General features: G+C 49.9%; 1 non-coding gene across 1 annotated transcript; it reads left to right on the plus strand.

Moving 5' to 3' along the window:
• The first annotated feature begins 4,294 nt into the window (after nucleotides 1–4,294).
• LOC129403854 (U6 spliceosomal RNA) lies at nucleotides 4,295–4,397 on the plus strand. Its single transcript, XR_008629513.1, has one exon. It is a non-coding gene; the product is annotated as a U6 spliceosomal RNA (small nuclear RNA).
• Nucleotides 4,398–17,050: the final 12,653 nt, after the last annotated feature.

Consider the following 17,050-nt stretch of genomic DNA (forward strand, 5'->3'; position numbering starts at 1 on the left):
GGGCTGAATTGTTATGCATGGCTACCTTGTCTTGGCCACCAACTTTATTTCTGATACTTGAGGTAAATGGAACTTGGATCCTGACTGTTTCTCCTGCTAGGGACATTGAGGAAACTGAGGCTCAGAGAGGGAACTGTTGCTGTCTAGAGACTCACAGCAGGAGAGAGATGAAGTCAGAGCTCAACATGGGTCAGTGCAAAGCTGCTCCCCCCAACTCTCTCCATGGGCTCTCACTGCCTTTCCTTACGGAGTCCAAGGCCTGTCCTAAAGCCAGGCTTCCTGCCTTCCCAGTAAGCGCTTGGGGAGCCACACCCTGGCTGAACAGAGGGGAGCAATCAGGGAGGGAAGAGGGTCCGGAGAACCTCCTTACTCAGTAAGTCTTCCAAGTGCTCTGGGAGTCATTCCTGGCTGGCAAGGGGAGATGTCATCAGGGTGACCTCCTGTGTTTCTCGGATTCATTAAAGCCCATGTTCTGGGGTAAATGATTGCTTTCCCCCACTCCTGCTGAAAAGAAAATCGATCGCCTCCTTGTAGATTTAGAACGGGACAGTTGGCAATTAGAAAACACTTCCCCAGGCAGGTGCTGGGGAGAGGAGGTCTCATTCCAACTCCCATTCTCTCTGCCCAGGGCACTGAGGCTGGACTTGGGGCATGCAGCAAGCTAGCAAAGTCCTGGGCCGAGCTCCATGGGGTCCCCTTGGTCTCAGAGTCCCCATCTCTGTGTCTACATTTCATCTGGGCCTCCTCTCTCCCCGCTACCCCCAGCCCTACCCCCACCCTTCCACCCTGTCCCTGCCCTTGCCAGCTAATGGATTTTTTTCCTCTGTACTGAGAGATTTACTAAACAACTGAACTAGGACGCATTAAGTCTGTGGGTTTGGAGGTTTGTTTTAGAGCAATTCTCGCCCGGAGAACTGGCTGCTGAAATTAAGATGCATTCTTCTCGGCAAATATTGATTTCAACTAGAAGCAAATCCAAGAAGCTCACTGCTTGCTGGACTTAAGTGCTGGGAGCCGGCATTTACACTCTGGAAAGGGTCACCTAGGTACACCCCACCTGAGACCCAGGAGAAGACAGGTTGGGGGGAGAAGATTCGGGACTGAAACTGAAACTGAAAACTCACCCAAAAAATAGACCAAGCTGAACTTCCCCTGGGTCCTTGGTCGTGTTCCTGTATTGAGCTGATGATCCTATAGAGACTGTTCACTGGCTCTATGCTCAACCCCACTCTAGGCAGAACCGGTAAAGCTGCAGTAGCAAGTTTCTGGCTTCTGGCTTCCCATCCAGGCTATGTCCAGAGCTCGCTTCCTCCAGGATCCTTGGCTGAACTTAGTCCAGATTCCATCTCTACTTCCCCAAGCCAACGAACGGGGGTGGATGGGGTATGTTCAGCCCAGGAGGGCACACACGCTCTTCCATATCTTCTTCATCCCCCTGCACTGCTTCTGTTTGTCCCCAGATCTCTCTACGTCTCTATCGTTAACACTGCACACAGTACCTAGAGAGCAGGCACTCTCCAGAAATCAGCTGGATTAATTTCCTAATCTTGTTCTGGAACCTGTCGATTGTGGGATTTGGGTACCAGCTTTTCCTCTCAAGGCCTTGGTTTTAGTTTTAGAAGGCAGAGAAATTGAATTGGTCATAAAGAATGTTCACAGCTTCTGAGAACAAATTGGAACAGCTGGGACTGAGCTCCAGATCACCTCCCCACCCCTGGCCCCCACCCTGCCAACCAACCTCCTCAACACTTGGCAAAGGTTCTTGATGGGTCACCCATAAAGAAAGACCCAGCCCTAGGATCCCCAGGGCAGGCAGCAGAATTCTTAGGATATATGATAAACTGATATAAATAAAAGAAGCAAGCTTCTTGAGAGAGGGGGTATTGGAACACTTCCCTAAAGAAGATCTGAGGGATGGGAGATTGGAGCAATAGTACAGTGGGTAGGGCACTTATCTTGCATGTGGCCAATTCAGGTTCAATTCTCAGCATCTTATATGGTCCCCCCAAGCACTGCCTGGAGTAATTCCTGAGTGCAGAACCAAGTGTAACCCCTGAGCATTGCCAAGTGTGACCCATAAAACAAAAGGAAAGAAGAGAAGAGAAGAGAAGAGAAGAGAAGAGAAGAGAAGAGAAGAGAAGAGAAGAGAAGAGAAGAGAAGAGAAGAGAAGAGAAGAGAAGAGAAGAGAAGAGAAGAGAAGAGAAGAGAAGAGAAGAGAAGAGAAGAGAAGAGAAGAGAAGAGAAGAGAAGAGAAGAGAAGAGAAGAGAAGAGAAGAGAAGAGAAGAGAAGAGACTTAATGGCCCCATGGTGAGATACAACAATTTTCACAAATTTTCCCCTATGGAAATAATTTTTGATCAACCTGTTAGCCATTTAATGGTAACAGCAATATGAAATAAATCATGGTGGGCCTGCTATGGGTGCAGGCTTGAATGATGGTTGGGAAAATTGATACGATGGTGGAGGGAAGGTGACAGAGGTGGTGTTGGAATATTAAATGCCTGTAACAAATCATCATGAACAAAACCATGGCGTTTAAATAAAGTGGGGAAGAAAAATATAGTTCAAGATAGGGACTGGAGAGATAGTACAGCAGGAAGGGAAATTGACTTGCATGAGATTACCCAGGGTTTACTCCTGGCACCCCATATACTCCCAAAGTCCCACCAATAGCGATCCCTGAGAGTAGAGCCAGGAGTAAGCCCTAAGTGTTACCAGGTGTTGTCCCAAAACAACAAAATAAAATAAAGTTCAACACACTTATCACACCAGCCAACAATCTCACTTCAAGTTTTTACCCAAGAAAGCCTAGGGGTCTAGGGGTGGGTCTGATTCCATGGGTGCCTCATCAGGAATCTTTGCCAAGTATTGAAAATGTTGGTTGGGAATGGAGTATAGGTGTTATCTAAACCTCAGTAATATATGTCTGTTGGCAAGCATGGCCTGCACGTGTCCTGGGCCCCTGAACACTGTTTGGGTACGCCCCCCCACATACACACAGACAAAAGAAAAGCATGTGTTCACACACAGCCTGGCATTAAATGCATGAAGCAGCTTTATTATTAATTGGGAAAAGCTGGAAGTGACTAAATGTCCTTCAGAGTCTCAGTGGAAATGCAAACTCTGGACAACACACTGCAAGAAAACAGGCAAGGATCATGAAAGAATGCCAAATGCTGCTTAAGGACAGATGCCTGGCTGGAAAGGCTGTGTTGTAGGTGTCCATTGATAGGACCTTCTGGAAAGAGGAAATCTAGCAAGGTAGAGAACAGATCCATGAATGCCAAGGGGAGGTTCTGGGGGAGAGGTTGGTGACAGAAGGGTAGCATCAAGATTTGACTGCCTCTCTGTGTCACAGTTGAGGTGGAAATGAATGTGTGGCACTACGCATTTGTCCAAACCCACAGGCTGATATGCTAGGAAGAACATGCTTTGCTTAAATCTACACACAAACACATTTTGCAAAACAAATGCTCAAAGAAATTGTTGACTTGGCCATATGGACATAGCTCTGTTCAGGCGGCAGCGCCAGATCTACCCAGTCATAGCACCCTGCTTCAGCACCCTCCCTCCACCCCACTATGCACCTTGGGGGTCTAGCAGGGCTATGGGAACTTTTTCAGGGGGAGCAAAGCAACACTCAAGGCTCTTGATCATTGATTGTACTCTTCTTCAAGGACTTTCACGGCCCCTTCCCACAAATTTCTGTGATTAGGCTGAAGCAGACGAGTCTGGGGGGGGGGGGGGGCTGAGGGCTGGGGTGGGGATAGCCTGGCCAGACTTGAGGCAACTCTGGAGCAGCTTTTCAGGGATCCATGTGCTGGGGCCTGGTGGCAGAGGTATTTTCCTTCTACTTTTCCCAGCTTGAATTCCAGGGCAGAAAGGCAGGCAGGGAGCCAGGGGAGCAGCTGCAGTAAGTGTGGAAGAAAAAAGGAATCCCCATAAATGCCCCTTGCCACAGAGGAGGAAAGGGGCTGGGGGTCCTCAGCTGTAGTTCCTGATTGCCAGTCCCATCAGTCAATGGCATCTTTACGCACTCGCCCCATGATCTGGAGCAAATCACTGTTGGTGTCTGCTTAAGTGGGTTAGAGAAGCCAAAGATACAGTGCAGGGGCTTAAGCACTTGCTTTGCAGGCTGCCAGCCCCCAGGCCCCCATGCTTTGCCTTGTATCACTGAGAATGATGCCCAGGGATGTACCCCCAAGTGCCACCAGGTATAGCTCAACCTGAAGCCCTCAAGAAGGTGGATTATAGTTTTGCCTTAACTTCTTCATCTTAAACATTTTAAACTGGTGCTCACTTCGTCAGCACATATGCTATAATTGGAATGATACAGAGATTAGCATAGCCCTGCACAAAGATGACACGCAGATTTGTGAAGTGTTCCATGTTTTTATGGGTGGACATGGAGAGTATTATGCTGAGTGAAATGAGTCAGAAGGAGAGGGGCAGACAGAGAATGATTGCACTCATTTGTGAGATGTTAAAGAGAAAAAAACATAATATTATACTAATACCCAAGGACAGTAGGAATAAAGGCCAGGAGGACTGGTCTGTGGCTGGAAGCTTGCCTCAAGCGCTGGGGAGAAAGGCGGTTGGGATAGAGAAGGAACCACTATGACAAAGATAGTTAGAAACCATTCCTCTGGATAAAAACTGTGTGTGGAAAACAGGTAAAGGAACGACAACGATAACCTTCTGTATCTGTATTGCAAACATCAAAAGAAGAGAGAGAGATACAGAGACAGAGACAGAGAGACAGAGAGAAGGAAAGTGCCTGCCATAGAGACCAGTGGTGGGGGTGGGTGGCAGGAGGGAAGGTGGGGACATTGGTGGTGAGAAATGTGCACTGGTGGAGGGGTGGGTGTTGGAATATTCTATGACTGAAACCCAATCATGAAGAGCTTTGTAACTGTATATCTCATGGTGATTCAGTTAAAAAAAATAATAAGATCAAAATTTTAAAAAGAAATAGCAGGCAAGTAGAATATTATGTTGGGTTTAATTCCTCCATTCAGGACCACCAAATAAAAAAATAAAAGTAATTGTGGCTACATCAGAAGATCATGGTGATTTTTTTGTTTGTTTCGGGACTATATCTAGGCTCTGTGCTAAGAGAGCACTCCTGGCTCTGTGCTCCTCAGGGAACACTTCTGGTTCTGTGCTCAGGGATCACTCCTGCCAGTCCTCAGGGGACCATAGGAAACATGCAGGACAGGGGACCAAACCAGGGTTGGCTGCATACAAGCAAGCGCCTTACCTGGCTGTACTATGTCTCTGACCCCAATAGAGATATGAAGTGAGTGAATATTTGTTCATTCACTCAACAAATATTGATGTCTCCTTCATTAGGTCCCCGTTGCTGCTTTATGAGCTATGGACACAGATGAAAATTCCTATTTTTTGGGGGGTTGACTTACGGGAACAGAGGCAGAAGTAAGACCACGAGAATCCAGACAGTGATGAGAAGGTGGCGGAAGGAACGCAGTAAGGATGTAACACAAATATCACACAGGTGCTGGGGGGCAAAGGCTCTGCGAGGCCGTGGCACTGGAGCAGAGAAAGCAGTGAAGCTGAAAGAAGGGAAGGTGAGGTGGGGAGTGCCTCCTTCCTGCAGTGGGAGCAACACGAGCAAAGACCGAGGCAGCATGTGGGTGAGCATGGGAACAAGAGGCCTATATGGTCTCCAGCAGAGCAAAGAGTCAAAACTGAGGTTAGAGGTGAAGGGAGGGAAGGGAGCAGAGGATGGGGCTGCATGGCCATTGATGTGCTTTGGCTTTTCTTCTGCATAAGGTTAGAAGACACTGAACGGCCTCTGAAGAGAGATTGCACCAGACTCACACTTTCAAAGGATGGCTGTGGGTCTGGAGAGAGAATGCAGATGCTAAGGAGCTTGCTTTGCATGCATCCAAAATGGATTTGATCCCCGGCACCCCATATGGTCTCCTGAACAATGCCAGGAGTGAGTCCTAGGCACAGAGCTAAAAGTCATCCCTGAGTACCACCAGGTACGGCCCACCCCAAACAATGGAAGCAAAAGGGTCTCTCCAGGGGCAGAGCGTGGTTCACTCAGGCTGAAGCATAAAGCATGCTTCCCTAGTCCCTAGAGCACCACTGAATGTGCCTGCAAAAAAAAAATGAATAAATAAATATGAGAAAAGGATTTCTCTGGGCAATTTGCAAAGAATATGCAGTAGAGAAGCAGGGGAGGGCAGGGACCCCCATTTCGGGAAGTTATTTTGTAACCCAGAGGAGAGGATGTTGGCTTGATCAAATAAACACACACACACAACACACTACACACACAATACTAGAACCAAGTCTAGCAAATGAGTAGCTTTCAGTTAATTTTATATATAATTATGATTGTGGGCATCATCGACTTCATCCTCAGCATCAAAGGGAGGAGGCCAGGTGCTCCCCTCTCCCAACCAAAAATCAACATCTGCTATAGGAACAAACAGCAGGTTCTGCTTGACACACACGTGTCTGTGTGTATGCATGTACATACACAACATACATATACACAACACGCACATACACAACACTCACACACACAGCTACAGGAGTCTGGGGGATACAGTTTGAGAAGCCAGATCTCCAGACAAACACTTACCACTGCCCCTCTGTGTCTCTCTCAATCTGTCCCCTTGTAGAAGTGACAGAAGGCTTTTTGACGTTCATTTGGGGCAAGCACCCAGTGGAAAATGTCTGGGAGGAAAGAGGATGTCAAGACGAGAGAGAAAGCAAAGGAAAACAGCTCTGACCGAGCTATACAAGCTGTTGCTGTCACTATCTGATCATCCAATTTAATCCTCTGAATGTGTTCAGAAATAGTTTATCTCTGGTCTTGAGTTGAGAAAAGTGGGCTTGGGAAAAAGCTTACTGCCCTGATACAAAGGGCAGTAATGGGATCCTCTGATTAGAAGCTATCAAAGCAGAATCCCAACCCAGAGTGGTGATTCCTCTGGGTACCCCTGGTCCCTGTGTACACAGGGCTCCAAGAATCCCCAGAGGACTCAGTCTCCAAGTCAAGCTTCCACAGTGCCATCCCTTTCTCTTCTAAACCAACAAATCAAACACACGAGCTCATTTCTACCCTTGAAACCTTGTTCCCTACCATCACAAAGGAAACCAAATTGTCTTGAGAAAATATGGATTCTAAGACCAGAATAGGCAAAACTACCAAATAAGCAAAAATGTCTTTCTACCAGAAACAAGGAAGCTATCAAACGTTATCAGAGATTACAGGATTTGTGTCAAAATGGCTCAGGCATCTGCTTGAATAGACTCCCACTGGTATAATTGAAGTCTCAGTGAGAGCCCCAGTCCTTCGTGACACATCAAAATGTTTAAATCCATGAGTTTATCAGGAGAAGCAAAAACTAAAATAAACCTCATTGGTCACCTCTGGGGTGCTGGAAAAATACCACTTGGTTTTAAAAAATTACAAATAAAGGAGAAGAATCAAGCAGGTCTCTACCTACTCATGTTACCACTGGTAACCAACTAATGTTTGAGGAGAAATGTGTCTTCCTAGGGGAGCTAGAGCTGATGAATAGAGTGGATAATGGCTACAGCAGTTTGTAAGAGCTAATGGGGAACAGAGGAGGCAGGATCAAGGGAACCACATGGCCACAACTAGTCCAGGTATGACACCTCCTGATAGATGAACATACCACCTGCCTCCATCATGGCTGTGACAACAATCAGCCAAGACCTAATCAGAAGAGCTTGCAGACCTATCCCACTGCTAGTTAACTGGAGAGAGAGAGAGAGAGGAACACAGTGGGTGGCACCATGCATTCCATGAAATCAGACAATCAGACTACGGGACATCTATCAGGTCTGTGACCCAGTTCCTTTGGGAGATGTATTCCAAGAGAATATGTATATCGGCATGATAGAGTGAAAGCTATGGACACTTGAGAGAATATAAATCACAGTATATTCAGACCTCCCTTGTTGGGTCACGATGGACCCAAAAATCCATTTATGAGACATCAAGCAAATTCCAAGCCTGATATGGTGCTTGTGAAATTAAGATATGAATGTTTCTTAAATAAATTTGGTTTGAGGCACTGATTTACAACACTTTCATTTGTTTATTTGGGGGTCACAACCAGGGGTTCCCAAGACTGACTCCTGGCTCTGTACTCAGGGACCACTCCTGGTTGTTCTCACGAAACCAAAAGGGGTGCCAGATTTTGCGCACACTTGTCTGTGCGCAAGACAAGTGACCTCACCACTATATTATCTCTCCAGCTCCTGAAACTATCATTCACTTTTAATGATAGTTTTAGGCATCCAAGTTTCCACCAGAGTATCTGCTCTTAATATGGGTGTGTATTGACGAGCTATCGCTGCCTAACAAAAATAACCCCAAAATGTAGTGGTTTAAATCTACACCTGTTTGTTTGCTCAAGTTCTGTGAGTACCTGAGTGGGGTAGCTGTCAGCTGGGCTAGGGTCCTCTGTTCCCACATGGTGAAGGAGGAATCCTCAGATGTATAGTTCTCAGCAGGAGTAGCTATGTCTCTCTTTCTCTCATTCCACCTGGGGTCTCTTTCTCAGGGGCTGAGCCTGGACTCTGGGCATCTTCCAATGGTAGAAGAAGCATTTAAGAAGGACAAGTCTTTCATGGGAAAGTTTGCTGAGCTTCTGCCTGGCTCTTTATTTGATGTTGACCTATTGGCCAAAAAAGAAAGTCATTTAATCCAGCCAAGATTCCATGCAAAGGGCAGTGATCCCAAGGCTATAAGCCCTCCATAGTTCCTGGAGATCACCTATAACTGCCAGGTGTGATTGTAATATGTGATTATGGTTTGAAAAACAGTCATAATATGGAAATGCATAGCAAAATGTTTCTGTGCAAAATGATATGCTCCAAAATGCCTGGGGATGGGAGAGAGGGAAGTGTGTGGGTGTGGAGATGAAATAAGATTGGCCATGAGTTTATTGAGGCTAATTGATGAGTACACAGTGGTTTGTCATATTCTTGTCTGCTTTTATATATGTTTGATATTGTTAATGATGTCAAGTTCTCTACCTAAAATTGTCTCTCTGTGCCAAAATCAAACCCAAGACTTCACACCCACAGGGCAAACGCTGTACCACTGAGCCACATCCCTGGCCCCAGATTTTCTTTTTTTAGTAGCTGGTCAAATTCCACCACTAGAATAACCCAAGGGTAATTATTCCCCTTCCCCCCACTGCAAAACTGCAGCTCTGGAGATGCCCCGCCTCCCTGCTTCTCAAGCCAATGAGGAGGCAGCACGGGGTGCATTTTCTGGACATGCTGCTTCCTTTCCCTCTGGAGAGTCATGTGACACGCAACAGCTGTGAAAACAGCCTTGTGGATGAATAACTCCATCAGCTCCATGCATGAAACACCTATGATTGTGTTCATTAAGACTCAACATTTCCCCCAGGTTATTTTGGGAGGTAGGGCATAGTTTTACTTTGAATGCTACATTATTGTAATTATTAGCTGAAAGAAGATGGAGAGAACAAAGATTCTGGATGGTCCAGGGGAGTAGGGACTGAGAAGATGGGGTCTTTGTTATCAGAAAATTAATAGAAGGGGAGGAAGAGATGAGGAGATGAATCTCATCCAACTGGGACCCACCTGCAATAGCTACCTGCGGTGTAATGAGTTCGGAACCTTTATCTGCATAGAAAAAGGAAACCCTGTTGCAAGGAACATAGGTGCTCTTGGTCCCCTTGAAGCACTTGCAGTCATGGATCCACCCAAATCACTTATTGAGCGCTTACTGCATGCCAAACCCTGTTAGATGCTGGGTGAGAATAAAGAGATGATTGAAAATCTTTTCCCCTCAACCTGGTGCTAATGAGAACTATTCCAGTTGTAATAATCAATTACTGCTCCGTTTAAGCAGGAATAATCACTGACTGGCACGTGTGGCTGGAAAATCTAGGGGTAGCTTCAGGCACCTTGAGATCCAGGTGCTCTGGTGGTGCTGCCAGGAATCTGTCTCCCCCCACCCCCCGCCTTGGACTAGCTCCCCCGTCTCTGGGCACTGTTCCCAGACAGGCGCTCCCACCGGTAACACCACGCTAATGTCCTACCAGGTTGGCAGGATATCTCCCAGGATCGGTTCCCCCTGGAACTGCTTGGCCCAGGCCCCACTCCTGACTGGGGAGAAGGAGGGCCTGGAGGAGCCAGACCCAGGCAGAGGAAGAGGAGTAGGCTCCCCAAAGGAGGCTCAGCACGAGGCACCAGAATCGAGAGGAGAGAAATCAGCCCTGCTGTGCCCTATGTGTCCTTCTGAGCCCTCCAGCCACTCTCTCACCCTCCTGGGCCTCTGCAGTGAGTCCTTCCTGTGTCCCAGACACAGCCTTGGCCCACACCCCCAAATCCCTAGGGCTGGTCTTCTACGGGCCATGATGGAAACCCAGACACCCTCCGCCTAGTGTTGATTTTCATCACGGATCCAAGCTTCCCGTGAACAAATAAACAGAGCCGGGTCCAAGAGCACCAGGAGGCATCTTCCTTCCGGAAGAGGAGTCGGGGAGCTCGCTGGGGAGAGGAGGCAGAGAAGGGAGGCTGTGAGGGAGATTTGGGCCACCACTGGGCTAGCTGGGAGTGGGACGTGGTGCAACGCCGGCCCCACCAAGCTCTGGGCTGAGCAAAGGGGGACACCACCACCTCACGGTGGGATGCATGGGATGGATGCGTGCATGAGCAGGGGACACAGTCCCTCCCTGGGGTTGCAAGCAGGAAGCCTGGTATGCAGGGTGGGAGGGCGGAGGGGACTTTCCAAAGACTCTGCAGCGGAGTCTGAAAGGAGACAGAGCTCTACGACTCAGATGAATTAATTTTTCATTCAGGGTACCAATGAGAAAGAGAAACGTGTGTGGGGGGCGAGGGCCAGGCCCATGGGGTATAAGGGAAGACCCTTCTAGCAGACTCTCCAGGCCCAGCATTTAGAATGGTTAGCAGGCAGCCCGTGGAAGGGAGCCTGTGAGCTCAGGGCCAAACAGGAAAGGGTTCTGCTCCTGGAGAACAAGCTGAAGGGGTCCCTAGGGAAGGGGGTAGGCGGGGGTGGGGGGCAGTCCCTGACAGAGCTCAGCGACTCAGGGGACACTCCCAGCGATTTAGAGCCTGTGGTTTGTTGCTAGGGCCAAGCAGGGCCATACTTGGCATTGCTCTCAGGGGGAGCCCTGCAGCTTTGGAGACTGACGTCCAGACCTTGTACATGCCAGACACGCACCCCAGCCCTCTGAGCCATCTCCCCAGCCCAAGGGGACTTCTGAGGCACAATTTGACAATGACAGCGGTAGCTGGAAATGATCACTCTGGACAGGAACTGAGTTCTGAAAGGGGGTAAAGGGATATACATGATAACCAGTCAGTATCATATTGCAAATCATAAGACCCAAAAGGGGGTGAGAGAGAGAGAGAGAGAGAGAGAGAGAGAGAGAGAGAGAGAGAGAAGGAGGGAGAGGGAGAGAGAAAGAGAGCTGGGATGGGAGGGAATACCCGGACATTAATGGTGGGAAATGTACACTGATGAAGGAACAGTGTTGAAACATTGTATGACTGAAACCAAATCATAACCAACTTTGTAACTATGTATCTCACTTTGATTCAAAACCAAAAAACAATTAGAAAAAGGAGTGGGGAATTAGAAGAGCACTGTGCACGGAATCCTGAGGCCTCAGGAAGGTCTGGGTTAGGGTGTTGGCCTTGTTTGCAGCCAACCCAGGTTCAATTCCCGCCATCCTACATGATCCCCGAGTCCCTGCCAGGAGTGTTCCCCTAGAGCAGAGCCAGGAGTAAGCCCTGAGCACAGCTGCATATGGCTCCAAGCCAAAATCAAGCAAACAACAACAAAAGGTAAACAGGATGATTTTTCTGATTTTATTTTATTTCAGCTTATCGGCCCTAACTGGCAGTGCACAGGGGCTTTTGCTGGCTCTGTGCTCAGGGCTCACTCCTGGTGCTGTTGGACCCTGAGCGGTATCAGGGATCCAACCAGCGTCAGCCTCATGCAAGGCAAGTGCCTTAATCTCTGCACTATGTCTTCAGACACATACACAGATTCATTTTTCGGAGACAATGATGTCCACGATCCCTGAGCACCAGCAGCAGCCCGAAGGCCGACACACGCCTGACCTGGCCACCACAGGGCGTGGGGCCTGGTGCCCTCCTAGAAATGGCGAGGCCTGTGGTGGTGGCTCAGTCTGGGAGTTGCTCCAAGCCCTCCTGGAAGCATCAGAAGGATCACACACACACACACACACACACACACACACACACACACACCATACACACACCCAAGGGTGGATCAGGCAAAGCACAGGATGCTGGGTGGCTGGGTGAATTCTGGAAAGGCAATAGATTAGTTTTAGTTTATGTCTATTCCAAAATTTTGCACTAAATATCCCTGAACTAAAGAAAAATTTTTTTTCTGACTTTTATTCATCTGAAATCCAAATGGTGGGGGCAGCGGGGGTGGGAGAATCAGAATGTCAGGATTTCCTGTGTTTGAATGCACTGAATCTGAGCCAGCCGCAGGTGACGGGGACAGTGGGGAGACAGGGCCCTGCGCCCCTCCCTGCACCCCTTCTTTTCACGCCCGTGGTCACACCCAGGTGGGTGTAGTTGTCTACCATGGGGTGACTAAAGCAGGCTGGGGGAGGGGGGGCTGGGCTCCAGGGCCCCTGGCCTGATCTGGTGGGCTTGCGGGGCAGGGGGGGGGCGGCAGAGGCAGAGCCCGGCATGGGAGGCAGCAGCCCGTGCTCCAGCCCCCCGATGGCAGCCATAAAGCTTCTTAGAGGTAAATTATCTCCCTGCGAGCTGCCTGGACCCCAGCAGGGCGAGCACAGAGCAGGAGCTGATCATGCAGGCGAGCTGGGCTGTAAGCCTCTCTCCTCCTTACTCTCCTAAGAACCCTTCCTGCCACTGGGGGCTGAGGTCCTTGTCATCTGGCAAGGGCAGGGGGCGGAGGGGACTCGGGATCCCCAAACGCACATTTCTGTTGGGTCACATTCCTTCAGGTCTCATTTCTGTCTCTCCCAGATGCCCAGTGCCCCCACAACTCAATCCATCCCCCACACCCTGGCCCCAACCCCTCACCCTGACCCCAACCCCCTCACCTGACCCCAGTTCTCATACCCTGACCCCAGCACCCTCACCTGACCCCAGCCTCCACACCCTTACCCAGCCCCCACATCCTGACCCCAGCCCCCCACACCCTCCTCCCAGCCCCAGACCCCACAGCCTGACCCCATCCCCCAGTGTTGACCCAATCCTGGGCCCTTGGGCCTTTGGGTCTCACCCACAAGCAGCTGCTCTGGGCCTGTAGGGGGATGGGGTGTTAGTCCTGCCTGCACACAAACCCATACACTACACAAAACCCACATACTGTACACATATCACGCACAACCACACATGACACATAACCTATCTGGACACACACCATCTAGACACACAACACATATCTCATACAGCAACCACAGAGAGAGCACACATACACACATGACAGTATATACAATACATAATACAGGTAACACACATGACAGTATATACAATACATAATACAGGTACACCACACAGCCCACACACCACACTGCCCACAGTATATATACAATACACCCTGTAACACAGTCCACACATACAGTGCGCTCACAACACACTGTGCACACACCACCTACATGCAGCACACTTCTGCATACCCAGTGCATGCTTACATTACTCAAGCCACACAACACACACGTGGCATGCACATCCCTGGAAGGCATCTTCCAAACCAACCCATTTCTGGACAGGACCTGTGTATTGTGTTCAGAGTTGTGGGGGCCTCGCCTGTCAGCCCCCCATGGCCCTCCCCTCAGGGAGCACTGTCTCTGGGGCCCCTGGCTAGGCAGAGCCAGCAGAGGGCTGCATGGAGGCCACGGCAGGGGCCTCCGGGTGTCTGTTCCCTCAGGAGACTACCCCGTCCTCCCCAGGCTGTAGTGGCCTCCCTGCCGCCCCACCTGTCGGTCCTGTTTCCGCCCTCACTGCCTGTCTCCAACCCTGGCACCCTGGAGAAAGTCCATGTCAAGAGGGTCCAGGCCCCCCCAGCATTTTCTTCCCCAAGTCTAGCTCCTTCCACTTTGGCTCCTGGTTCAGACTCCTCGCCACCCAACTTCAGTTTGTTAATGTAGAGTGAAGACTCCAGGCTCTGCCCACGAAGGAATATCACCTTCTTTACTCCTACCCCTAGTAGGGTGCTCAGAGCAAAGCACCCTACCTCTAGTAGCATCTAGTGATGCTCTTCCAGTTAATTCCATTCACGCCAAAGGTTAGACTGAGCCCAGCCAATGACCCATCAGAAGGAGGCAAGAAAACTCTCGTAAAGTCAGGGATTACAGGAACCAGGCACTAGCTTTGTCTTGTGCTATTTCTGTCCCCTGCCACCCAAAGCACCCTCCACCCTCCCTGCCTTCTTTTCTCTTTTCATCTTGACATCAAATAGCTACATGACCTTGGGCAAGTCACTTTGCCTCTCTGCAGCGCTGCTCCTCCTCTGAAAGCCGCTGAGGCAATAATCCCCGGGCTGCTTACTTCCAGGCCTGCTGGAGACGGCTGAGATAATGAATGGATGAGAAAGCACTTTGAAAGCTATTCAACATGGCACAAATGAAAGGCATTATTTATTTATTTCTCCATTTATTTATTAATCTTGCACATGACCCTGTGCTGAGCATTCCACCAAGGCAAGAGTCCAGCAGAGCACACCCATCTCTGAGGGCTTGTCCTGGAAGGTCAGCGCCCCTGCCACCCTCAACCCCCCCAAAAGATCCTAGAACCCCGCCCCTGTGTTTGACAGGGATAGAGGCTGAGAGAAGAGGGCCAGGCAGGGTTTGTTACACTGTCTTCAGCTCCTTTGACCACTCACTTATTTAATCCTGCAGCATCCTCTGAAGCAGGTACTAGGAGTGCCCTCCCCCCTTGACAAAGACGGGGGTGGCCAGAGAAATAGTACAGCAGGTAGGGCATTTGCTGACCATGCAGCCAACCTGGGTTTGACCCCCAGCATATGGGCCCCTGAGCACCACTAGGAGTAATTCCTGAGTCAGGGGTAACTGCCGAGCAGGTATGACTCCTCCCCCACCAATAAAAAGTCACTAAATAAATAAATTAAAAGATGGGGAGACTGAGGCACCAAGCAAAGCGAGAACTTGTTCTGGACCATGAGCAGAAGCCCTGGGCAGGTCAGACTGATGCCAGTCGCAGAGCAGGGTTCCTCCCAGCCCAGTCTAGCCCCCCACCCCCCACCCCACTCTGGGCACAGCAAGCCAGTCCAGGCTCATGGTCTGGGGAGCAGTCCAGAGGGGCCCTGGCTTCTGATCCTCCCACAGCTGTGGCTCCCCAGTCACCTCCGACCTTCTGAGTCTGAGTCGGAAATGGGAGGCCGGGGCAGAGGGTGCAGTAGAGCAGACAGGGTTTCTGGGCAGGGCGAAGCCAGGGAGCAGGAAGAGATCTGCTCCCCCGGGCACACAGAGCAGAGATCAGGCTCCCCCGAGCACGGAGGCAGAGGAGCAGGCTCACGGGCAAAGGGTGGTGGCCACGAGGACGCGTGAGCTGCCCTGTCCACACCAGCATCCTAATGGTGCCCCCTCTTAGACACTGTGCAAGGCCAGAGGGGTGGCCGGGAGGTGGGAATGTCACACCTCCGTCCCGAATCCCAAGAAGGATCACCCGGATACCCAGCAACACCAGGCAGGCACAGCCCTGAGCCTGGCATCCCTTGTTCTCGAAAGTTCCTCCAGGCCAACAATGAGAACTGAGTGGAGTGGTTTGGAGGTAGAAGGCGCCTTAGACTCAAAATCAAAATCTCCTCGGTTGGCCTCAGCCCTCGACCTGGATCATTTGTTACCTTAAACCATCTCTTGGCCTTTATTTGATCTGTCTGTGAAATGGGGGTAAGAAATCAGTATTTCTCACTGGGGTATCCCAGGAGACTATGAACTTCTGGTTCTGAAAGGAGGTGATTTAGGAAGCCCCCCATGGAGAAGACCTGGCTTAGGAACTAAGGAAACAGAAATGAGGTGACTAGGGGGACATGCTGGGTGTGTGCTGACCTTTGAGACAAGATTGGAGGAGATGGAGAGGCTGAATCCCCGCTGTCAGCCTGGTGCTCCCCTGCACCTAGGGTGCCAGTGCTCCCTATGTGAGCTCACTCTGGAAAACTACTGCCAGTGCCCTCAGCAATAGCACAGCAGGTAGGGCATTTGCCTTTCACAAGGTGGACCCGGGCTCAATCCCCGGCATCCCATGTGGTCCCCTGAACACCTCCAGGAGTAATACCTAAGTGCAGAGGAACCCCTGAGCATCGCTAGGTGTGACCCAAAAAGAAACTGAAAAAAGAAAAAGAAAAGAAAGCTCTACTGCTAGGATGCACCTTGGAAGGAGAGCAAACAGGGGTGGCATGGCTACAGGCTGAACCTCAAGCCTCGGACAGAGCCAGGACAAGTAGGAGCCCAGAGGTGACCCCAGGCCCAGGTGAAGACAGTGCAAGAGTCTCTGCTAGAGGAGACAAGATGGCTCAGGGAAAGCGGAGGGGTGCAATTAGTTGGATTGGGGTCTAGCACATCACTGGGGGCTCTCCTCCTGTCTACTCACCTAACAGGTATTTATTTTTAAATGTACTTCAGGGGGGGTGTCATCTCATAACCCAGACTTCTTTTTTTTTATTTTTTATTAGTGAATCACCGTGAGGTACAGCAACAGACTTACAAACTTTCATGCTTGCATACAATGTCATACAATTGTTGAATGCCCCTCCCTCCACCAGTGCCCATTCTCCACCACCAATGGTCCCAGCATCCCTCCCACCACCCTCCACCCCGCCTCTGTGGCAGGGCATTACCTTTTGTTCTCTCTCTCCTTTGGGGTGTTGTGGTTTGCAATAAACCCAGACTTCTTATACAAATCAAATTTCTCAGAACCTCAAAATATGGCCCCCATGAACCTCCTTCCCAACAATTTCCAGCTCTCGGAATACAGGAAACAAGGGAACAACCAAGGACCGGAGAGGG

Source organism: Sorex araneus, chromosome 3 (assembly GCF_027595985.1).
Source record: "Sorex araneus isolate mSorAra2 chromosome 3, mSorAra2.pri, whole genome shotgun sequence".
NCBI lineage: Eukaryota > Metazoa > Chordata > Mammalia > Eulipotyphla > Soricidae > Sorex > Sorex araneus.